Source organism: Zingiber officinale, chromosome 2B (assembly GCF_018446385.1).
Source record: "Zingiber officinale cultivar Zhangliang chromosome 2B, Zo_v1.1, whole genome shotgun sequence".
Classification (NCBI taxonomy): domain Eukaryota; kingdom Viridiplantae; phylum Streptophyta; class Magnoliopsida; order Zingiberales; family Zingiberaceae; genus Zingiber; species Zingiber officinale.
Window position 1 is genome coordinate 89,038,489 of NC_055989.1, and position 11,388 is coordinate 89,049,876.

Here is an 11,388-nt window from a genome sequence, read left to right on the forward strand (position 1 = left end):
ACACCTTGGAGGGGTTGCCGAGGTAACAATTTCACATTTTATTGTTAATAGTCATATCTCGATCAATTCCCAACAGATGCGGAATGTTCTGTTAGTTGTCTCAACCCCTCTTTGCAAGGGCGTAGCCACATATATATATATATATATATATATATATATATATATATATATATATATATATATATAATATTCCAAGTATTAAATTTTAAAATTAAAATATATAATAATAAATGGATGAACTAGATTATAAGATACGAAGTAAGGAAGTTAAATTAAAATTGAATCGGGTTTGAACTAAATCTAATTGGTGGATACGAAAATAAGGATTATGTTGGTTTAAATCAGGATTAATTTGAAGTTGAGTTATGACCAAACCAAATTTAATGTTTAAATAAGTTTGATTGATTTAAAAGGAATTAGGATATTTTTGACAAAACCTTTCATTTTTTTCTCCCTCTCCTCCTACGCACATTGCAACCCCTTCGTCCATTCCTCGATTTTTTTTTTCTTTTCTTTCTCTTCTTCCCCATTTGCTTCTTCTCCTCTTCTCCAATGTAAATAAACATACAATTTTTGCCACTCCTCTTCTAAAGCACAAGAACTCTCTTTTCTTCTCCTTTCTCTTCTCCGATAAACAAGAAATGCAACACCAATTGCTGCTCTCTTCCAACAACAAGATTGAGTATATTCTTCCTCTTCTTGTATTTTTTAGGGTTTTGTTGACACCACAAGAATAGTCATGTTTTATCTTACCTTGCTCTCTTTGTGTCATTGTCGAGCTCACTAAGAAATTGCTAACGATGAAGGTAAAGTTCTCTTTTTTGCTTCTTTCTCTCTATCTTATATTTTTAAATTTTCTCAAAAATAATGGTCTTCCAAGAGGAGCAAGTTATTTCCTTCTTCTTTTATAAATTTTTAAAAATTGCTCCTCCTGATAAAAAATCCTAGCTACGACACTGCCTCCTTGCATGCATTGATGTTGCTAGCTGAAATCCCCCTTTGATTTATCTCCCTTATAGACAATTGGGGGGGGGGGGGGTCATTTTGGAAGAGCCGCCAAGGTGATAATTTTACATTTTGTTGTCAATAGTCATAAACTCTCTTGGGGTACTCAACGGGTGTAAAATATCTCCTTGGATGTCTAACCTCTCTCATACAAAAGGTCGTCGTGCTAGGGCAAAATGTCACTCATGATTTATCTGCTTGTATCTTGCTATAGGGTCGATGATATTGGATCGCTTGGCACAAGTGATATCACATTTTACTCCAATAGTCATAAACTCGCTCCCGTGGATTAACGCAGTTGATATTTGAATGAGTGTTTGCTCCAATAAGTCTTGGGGTCAATTTTCAGTGGATACAAAATACCTCGTTGGATATCTGACCCCATGTAAAGGGTTGTTACAATCTAGCAAAATGTCACTTGTAATTTACTTACCTATATCTTGTCGTGGAGCCAACGACAATTGTAGGACCATTGGCACGTGAGGAAAGGGGGGGGGGGGAGGTGAATCACATGTATTTTGAAAACTTATCTTTTTCAGTTTTATAAAAGTCAAGTACACAGTGGAATAAATAAAAGTTAAAAACATAGAATGTGGTCGATTTACTTGATTCGAAGCTTTCAACGACTTATACTCTAAGACCTAGGTCCTTTGGACCTATCGACGGGTAAACCATTAATATTCTGTACTAGTAAACTCCTAGTAGAGTAATCAAATACAACAATAAAGAGAGAGAAAAGTATAGCAATCCTACACTTTTCTTTTACAAGTTTAAAAGATATGTGATAAATGAAATTGTTACCAACACTTAGAAGACTAGAATTTGATCGAGCTCATGTATTGGTATAGGTTTGCTGGCAACGGTCAGGCGTAGTAAAGTTGCAACAGTTGAAGAATGAAGTGGCAAAATGATAAAAAATGAGCATTGAGAAGTTGTGTATAATTGGTTGGACGAACTCTGCTTTTAAGGAGTGTTGAGGGCACCTCCAACCCTACCCAAGGCGCCTCCAATCTCAAGTTTGATCTTGTGAACTTCGGCCTCCATCATCTCCGAAGCTTGCGATTTTTATCCGCGAAAGGATGCCTCTAACTCACTCCAAGCCGCCTCTAATGCACTTTGAGGCACCTCCAATGCACTTTGAGGCGCCTCCAATGCGCTCCAGGGCACATCCACGTCACGAATGTTTATCCGTAAACTTTATCTCCTCGAGGGAACCTCTGCCCTATCAAGGGTGCCTCTGCGTACCTTCAAGGTGACTTTATGCACCTCCGAGGTGTTTCGAGCATTGTTCATCTGAGGCTGAATTTTACACTTAACTCTTACAAAGATTCATTAGTCTAAATAACAAATATACCCTACAATATAAAGTTAACATAATAAAAATAAGATAATATTATTAATTAGATCCTGTCCTACCAAAACTAGAATCTAGTCACGACCTCAATTTAGACATATGAAATGGCTATAAGCTAGACCAACACCTACAGTTCCACTGGGACTCGTCCTCACTAGATCACTCTCCTCCAATAACTTACCATTTGCAATCACTTGACTTTTCTCTTAACCCACCAAGTCTTCCTGCCAGTTGTTAAGTCCATATACCCAACTGGACTTCAGCCAACTATCATGTCTTGCAGATCTAGCTAGACTTCTTGCCAGATATAAGGTCACATCTCGACCTATCTAGACTTCGTGCTAGTTATCAAGTCCTCAGATCTAATTAGGCTTCGACCTGTTGTTAGATCCTCTAGACCTGTTAATTCCTACACACTCAGTAAAAATATCAGATTACACAAAATCTAACTTGAACTATTTGTCAATTATCAAAACCAAAGTTCAATTATTGGTGTCAATTGCACTAACAATACTGACTGCTTGGTGTAAGCGATATCACTTTTTACTCTAATAGTCATAAACTCGTCTTGTATGGATGATTGCCCTAATAAGTTTTAGGGTCAATTCTCAGTCAGTACAAAATATCTCATTAGATTTCTAACATCCTTCATACAAAAGGTCGCTGCATTATTACAAATGCCCCCATTATTTACCCCTTTCATAGAGTGTGGGGTCACCTTGGAGGGACGCTATGGTAACAACTTCACCTTTTGTTTCAATAGTTATAAATTTGTGCCTCCACAAATTGGCGTAGTTGATACTTGCATGAGTGGTTGCTCCAATAAGTCTTGGGGTCAATTTTTAACGGGTATAAAATACTTCACTAGGTGTTTAACTTCCCTCATACAAAGGACCACTATGCTAGAAAGTGTAAGATCGCTATGGAGGGGTCACTAAGGCGACGACTTTACATTTTGCTTCAATAGTCATAAACTCGCTTTGGATATATATTGCCAACTATATATATATATATATATAAGTCATAAATTAGCAGAGTTATGATGTAGTAGTTAAACCTTCCAAATAGCTAACTAGACATTTAGAATTTCAACTGTGGGATACTATAGGGATTTTCCTTAGTGGGATAATAAATCTAAAAATGCTCACTGTTTGGATGGGCCTCCGGGTTTACCCTGATGGCCAATGAGAAACTTCCGAGGGGACCAGGCCAACCACCTCCATGATTAATCGATTTGAAGAGTTATATACCTGGATTCACTACAAGAATTCGGACTTTTAGCAACGCATAGCACGGTCAACATCGCAAAATATGACCTTTTGGCGATGTGTGGAATGTTTCGCGTCGCTAAAAGATAGAACATTAGGAGGGAATTTTCTCACATTTATTTTGTATCATTTAGCGACGCATTAAACAATATACATCATCAAATGAAGGCCTTTGGCGACACGCACATCACTCCACGTCGCTAAAAGATAGCGCAAATTTTAAACTTCCGAGGGGGCCAGGCCAGCCACCTCCATGATTAATCAATTTGAAGAGTTATATACCTGGATTCACTACAAGAATTCAGACTTTTAGCAACGTATAGCACGGTCAACGTCGCAAAATATGACCTTTTGGCGATGTGTGGAATGTTTCGCGTCGCTAAAAGATAGAACATTAGGAGGGAATTTTCCCACATTTATTTTGTATCATTTAGCGACGCATTAAACAATATGCATCATCAAATGAAGGCCTTTGGCGACATGCACATCACTCCACGTCACTAAAAGATAGCGCAAATTTTACCTGAATCATTTGACGACACGACATAGAAAACACACCATCAAATGTGACACTATGGCGACGCATTCTGCACTCAATGTCACTAATAGTAGTGAAAATTTTTCTCACCTCAAATTGTGATTATTTGGCGACGTAGATACATTAATCGTCGCTAAAATAAAATTTGAGATTAAAAATTTTCCAAAATTTTTATAAATTATAAATAAAAATAAATATCATTTGAAAACGCATTAGAAAGAAATTTATTAAATAATTAATATTTAAATTTATTTTAATAAATTAACTGCTCGTATTCTCTTTTAACAAAATTATAAATCAAAATAAATATCATTTAAAAACAAATCAAACAAATTATTAAATAATTAATATTTTAATTTATTTTAATAAATTAACAGTTCGTATTCTCTTTTAACAAAATTATCAATCAAAATAAATATCATTTAAAAACAAATCAAATAAATTATTAAATAATTCTTATTTTATTTTATTTTATTTTATTTTAATGCATTAAAACCCTACCCTATTCGTTCACGCTAAACCAAATTTCACCCAAAAGCCTTCTTGTCTGTCGATTTCTTCGTTCGTGCTTCTCACCATTGTCGATTTTTCTCTCCTGTGCATCTTGCTCGCCGAGAATCTCTCTCAACAGGTAAACCTTTTCGCCTGCCGATTTCTTTGTTATTGCTTCTCACCATTGCCGCGATTTCTTCTCTCTTGTTCATGATACTCCATGGCGTCCCTAGCTTCTCTACAATTCTAAGACATCCATGTCATCATCAAGCAAACTCAGACCTATGCTCCATTTATTCTTGTCCTTTCTTTTCTTTGGCTTTTAATCAATGTCTGAACAGTGATTCTAAAGTTCTTCAATGAACTGAGGAACAATGACAAAGAAAAACTAAGAGAATTGCCTAAATTCTAATCTATTATTGTTTTCAACTAGAAAACAATATGCGTCTATTCCGATCCTTTAAGCTTTTATAGATTTAAACTTAAATGGTTAATTTGTCAATCTATCTGGAAGCTGAGTCAACTGATCTTTAAGCTTTTCATTATGTTTGATATTATTTTATCAAAAATTGTTCATAGAAAGTAATTTTCTTTTATAGGATTTTCTCTTTAATAAATTTCATTTTATTTTATCCTTTAATAAACATGCTTGTGTACAGATTAGATGTTACCTGCATCTTAACTTTTTTCAATTGCTTTATATATATTTTGAATTAGCTCCAGTTTCACAAAATGACGGTTGACAAAAGTTGGATGAGTTTGACGAATTGAATCTCTCGTGAATATAAAAATGATGTTCGGATGTTTGTAGCACGTGCTGTTGAGTACATCAATGAAGAGGGGGAAAATAAGATGTCCATGTAATAATTGTTTGAATCATCGGCTACATCCACCAGGCTTAATAGAGATACACCTAGTACGATATGGCATACAACAATCATACAAAGTGTGGGATTATCATGGTGAGCAATATGAACATCCACCAATAAAAGCATGAAGATTTATCTAATACTGATACCCCAGATGAAATGACAAATGTTCTAGCTGATTTGACAGGACCAGTAGAGATTGGAGAATCCAGTGAGCCTATTCAACAAAAAGGTTTCCAAACTGAGAATTTCGATGATATGTTGGAGGAAATTGAAAAAGAACTATATTCTGGATGTGTAAATTTCTCGGCACTTAATTTCTTGGTAAAATTAATGCATGTGAAAGTACTCAACAAGTGGAGTAACAAGTCTTTTGATATGTTACTTAGGTTAATGAAGCAAGCATTTCCTCAAGCAATATTACCCGACTCACACTATGAGGCAAAGAGAAAGCTCCGTGAATTGGGACTAGGGTACGAGTCAATCCATGTCTGTGAACATGATTGTGCTCTTTTCTGGAAAGAAAATGTTAGGTTTGAGAATTGTCCTATATGTGGCTCGAGTAGATGGGTTGATAAAAATGCAAAAGGGAAAAAGGTACCAAAAAAGGTGATGCAATACTTTCCCCTAACTCCTAGATTAAAGCGTTTGTATAGTTCTAGGCATACCGCAAAAGATATAAGATGGCATGATGTTGAGCGACCAAAAGAGAATGGTGTTTTAAGACACCCAACAGATGGTTCTACTTGGAAGATGTTTGATAATAAATTTTCAGTATTTGGCATGGATCCTAGAAATGTGCATCTTGGTTTGGCAACAGACGATTTTAATCCATTTGGCAGCATGAACACTACTTACAGTATGTGGCATGTTATAGTTGTTCCATATAACATGCCACCTTGAAAGTGTATGAAGTCTGAAAACATGATGTTGTCTTTATTAATACCTGGACCGACATCTCCTGGAAAAGACATGGATGTGTTCCTTCAGCCACTTATAGAGGAGTTAAAAAAAATTGTGGGAAGGTGTGAATACTCGAGATGCAGTAACTAGTGATACTTTCTTAATGCGTGCAACAGTTTTGTGGACCATCAATGATTTCCCTGTGTATGCTTTAATGTCTGGATGGAGTACAAAAGGGTATAAAGTATGTCCAACTTGTAATGAAGAAACTCCTTCAAAAGGCATAAGGAGTAAGATAGCTTATATTGGACATAGACGTTTTCTTCCTCTAAATGATCCAATGAGACGAAGCAAACAATTTGATGGTCAGACGGAAACGAGATCTCCTCCTAGTGAAATAATTGCTAAAGAAATATTAGCTCAGTTAGAACATGTGCATGTTGGTATTCCGGGAAAACATAAGCAATATGGAGGTATAGAGCGCAAGCGTTCTCCCATCGAGCTTAATTGGTCGAAAAACAGCATATTTTTTCAGCTTGAATATTAGCAAGACTTACCACTTTGACATAACTTAGATGTAATGCACATCGAGAAGAATATAAGTGATAATGTTCTCAATACGCTGTTGAATATAGAAGGAAAATCAAAATACACGGAAAAGGCAAGATTAGATCTTCAAGACATAGGGATTAGGAAAGAGTTGCATCTCTATAAAGATGGAAATAAATGGAAGAAGCCACCAGCAACATATACATGAAGGGTTTAGGTCCATTACCTAAACTATCTGTAGTGGGTGGTTCTAGAGCCACAAACATCAGTTCAAAATATCATGATGATTATGGAAAATTTGTAACTATGCAGAAAACAATCGATGAACAGAATCTGACTATACGTGAGCAGCATCAAAACTTTGAAGCATTATTGCACCAACTTCAACAGGTCATTCCTGGCTTCTCATTCCAGCCTCCACCAACATGCTCTTCAATTCGACCTCCTCCACCACCTCTCCCGCCTCCATCATCGACTATGTAGTTTTTTATTTTGCAACATTATGTAATGCACATTTCACTACTTATATGTTCTTTTGGATAATATTTGACTAGTTGTGTTTATGTTTTAAAAATATTTGACTAATTAATAGTAAATTGTACTTTTATGATGTATTTTAGACACATTATAATGTTGTGACTGAATGAGCAATATATTTTGTAATATATAGACTGCGTCACAAATAATAAAAGAAAAAATATAGCAAAAATACATTTTGTGACGCATTTCATGTGTCGTGACATGTTAGAACCTATTCACGACGCATAAAAGAAGGTGTCGCCAATATTAGCGTTGCGAAATGACATCACCTTTGGCGACGTAATAAAAGAAGGTGTCGCCAATACTTGCGTCGTGAAATGTTGTAACCTTTGGCAACACGTACCTTAATGCGTCGCCAAAGATCATATTGACATTTGCATACGAACCAATTGCGACGCATGCTGGCGACGCATGTTTGCGCCGCAAAATGTTCTGCGACGCATTTTACATACATATGGAGACGATAAAATGTGTAGTTAAAAGTCTGAATTCTTGTAGTGATTATAAAAGAAAATTAGTCATAAACTCATGTCCCGAGGCTATGGTACAGTGATAGGGCATCCATGTAGTCTCTCAAGCTTCCATGATTTGATTCCTAACTACGGCGCACTGCAAGATATTTTTCTCTCGTGGGATGATAAGCCTAGGATATTGGACTGGTGGGTCGTCTGCTACAAGCGCTTCTGGATTTACCCTAATGGTCAGTGGAAAATTTACATGGGGTTAGACCGGTCATCTCCAAGTTTAATCGGTCCGAAGGGCTAAATACATGGTACTAGGTTAATAATAATAATAATAATAATGATAATAATAATAATAATAATAATAAACTCATCCTAGGGCCTTGGTGTAGCGGTCAAGCACTCCAGCCATTAATCAGACATGCAATGCTCAAATTTGAGTCACGTCGCATTGCAGGACATTTTTCCTCAAATAGGATAACAAACCTAAGGACATTGGACACTCTGGATGAACAATCGCGAGTATTTCCCAATTTACTTGGTGGGTGGAATGTGAAGTCAGACACTCTACCCCAAGATTAAAAGAATAATCATAAGCTCATTTTTTTTTTATAATTTAGGTATTCAACTGTTTAAATCGACTAATCCTAAAAGTGATTGATCTGACCCACTGAAGTTTTTCATTGGCCATTAGAGTAAATTCGAAATTGTAAACAGCTCGTCGCTCCGCAGCTAGAGTTCCAAGGTTGCCTTCCCACTAGAGTGAATTAATCTGCAGTGCGTCTCAATTAAGGTTAACTAGACATCTAAGATTTAAATATCAGTTGTGACGTATTATAGAACATTTTTCCTCCAATAGGATGGCAAACCTAAGGACGCTAGCCGCTCTAAATAGACAATCGTGAGCACTTTCATATTTACTTGTGGGCGAAATATGAGACTGGACTGTCTACCCCAGGATTAATCAGATGGTAAGATCTAGATACTAGATATAAAAAAATAGTCATAAACTCACAATAAAAATGGATTAAGAGTGAGAGGTGGATTGAGCTTTGAGTACAGAAGGAAAGAAGGAATGAACTTTAATAGACTAAGTAAAAAAAGGTCAAATAACTTAAGTTCCCCTTATTAATATTCAAGTAGTAGTTTGCCCCTTATTTAAAAAACAACACCTAACCCCCTTTGATCTAAAGTAAAAAGGAAACAAAAATCATAGATGACCAAAACAACTCATTACTTTGCTGACCTAAATCCTAATTTTGAATGTTGAAATTATTTTAACTGAAACATCCTTACTAAAAGGTAACCTCAGACTTCTAGATAAAAAATGAAAAACAAAAACAAAAAAATCTCACGTGACTGTTGAAAGCTTAACCTTAACTTGAACTTTTTGGAAGGTGAAGCTATTGAAGTCTTATGCTTCTTCTATTTCATCTATCCACCAGAAGAACCCACATCTGTCATTTTCTACATGCAAATGATAGTTGACATCCATTAGATGTTTATGATTTTGGGTGATGTGGTATATTAAGATATTTGAGCACTAACCTTGTAATCACAATAGCCTATAAACATCTTTCATGGATTTTTAATGTCTTTGATGTGAGTATTAATGTAATTTTGTCACACCAACACTTCACTTCTATTATATTGTATGCCACATTTGATGACGAGGAGGAGAATTTTAATGATGAACTTTGTTCCATCTTCATTTGATTTTGGTTCATCAATTTTAAATTTTGACTCTTTTTTAGTTTAATGAGAGTAGTGGAATGAGTTTTGGGATAATTGTCTTCTGTTGCTACTTTTTGTTGTTTATATTGGTGTGTGTATAAATTTTATGAGGATTTTTTTTAGGAACAAGTGAGATTTTTGACCTATATATAGATCAAGTTTAGTCAAGCTTAAGCTTTCAACGGAATGATCGTGTGAGATTTTTTATTTTTAGTTTTCATTTTTTATCTAGAAGTCTTAGGTTACTTTTTAGTAAAGATGTTTCAGTTAGAATAATTTCAACGTTCAGAATTAGGATTTAAGTCAGTAAAATAATAAGTTATTTACTATTTTTTTATATTTTTGACTATAGGTTAAAGAGGGTTAAGTGTTGATAAAAAAAACAGAGGAGGGCAAATTGCTACTTAATCGGGAAAAAATTTACATAGATAATTATACTTTTATCATTATAATATTAAAAAAAATACAATTAAGTATTAAACTGGGCTAGGCTAGGCTAGGCTAAGCCCAGGACAGCCCGGTTTAAGATCCGTTTCTGGCAATCTCCCCCGAGGCCATGAGCCCATGACCTCGTTGTGTAACTCACAAGGTCGCGTCGCAAACTCACAATTGTGGTCACTGCGGGAGGATTCCATTCCCTTGTTCAGGGCATAAGGTCTTGTAATTAGTATCGACGGCCCGTGCATTCGGATTGATAGTACTTACACGCTAGTTAATATGATCAGCTTCAGATGTCAACCGCCGTTGTAAATTGTTTACATATTCATCGAGCTAGAGACACTGTAGTTATTAATAATGTCAAATATTATTAACAGTTTCTTTTCCACAAGCTACGGCATGACTCCTTCAAATTAGGCATCCTTCCACCGTACACTAATACAACAGCAATCAAACCCCACAAAAATTATATTTAAAGTCAGAATCTACGCAATTGAAGAAGATGGGGTGATGATTGTCAAGCAACTCAATTAGACTCGGTGCAGGAGGGCATGAGGCGGTGCGAACAAGTCAAACTAATGGAGCAGGTAAGATATGATTCCACCGCCCTTTTTCCTTAAAAGCGTGCTTAATCTGCGCTCTACTTCAATCATCTCCTTCCAATTTGTATTATTAAAAGAAAATAAAAAGAGTTTTGTCGTGTAAATGCATGCCTTGTTCTTTGACCTCTTCCATTACTCGCATGGAGGTCAGCTTCTTGGGTTTGTTCCATGCTTAATCGCTTGGAAGATGAAGACGTACGATGAGCTGAATGTTTGCAAATAATTTGCTAAAGAACAATATTTGCCACCAGCTTCATTAATTCCACACCAAGAAATTTCCGCCATAGGTCCATTTCATCGCGCCCCTACGCAACGAGACTTGACTTGTTCTCGCCCGCGGCAATAGCAACCTCATCGATCCTAAGTTCTAACCTCTGGTCGCCACTCCAGAGGAAGAATTCTGGATCCGCTCCAAGCGCCGTGGGAGAGTTTTCAGTCAGCGTGGATCGCGAAGGCTTACGCGCCATGCGGCGGTAAGAACAGCAAGTGGGGCGGCGGGGCCCACGCAGGAGGGGGAGGCCTGCACGTCCCCTGCGCTCGCCCCTGCCCGTGCGGCGACTTAGGTCCCGACTTAAGGTGCGGTGGTCAGCGTGGAGCGGGTGGAGTGGGTTGTTGGATCGTCGTTACTTGAGTCG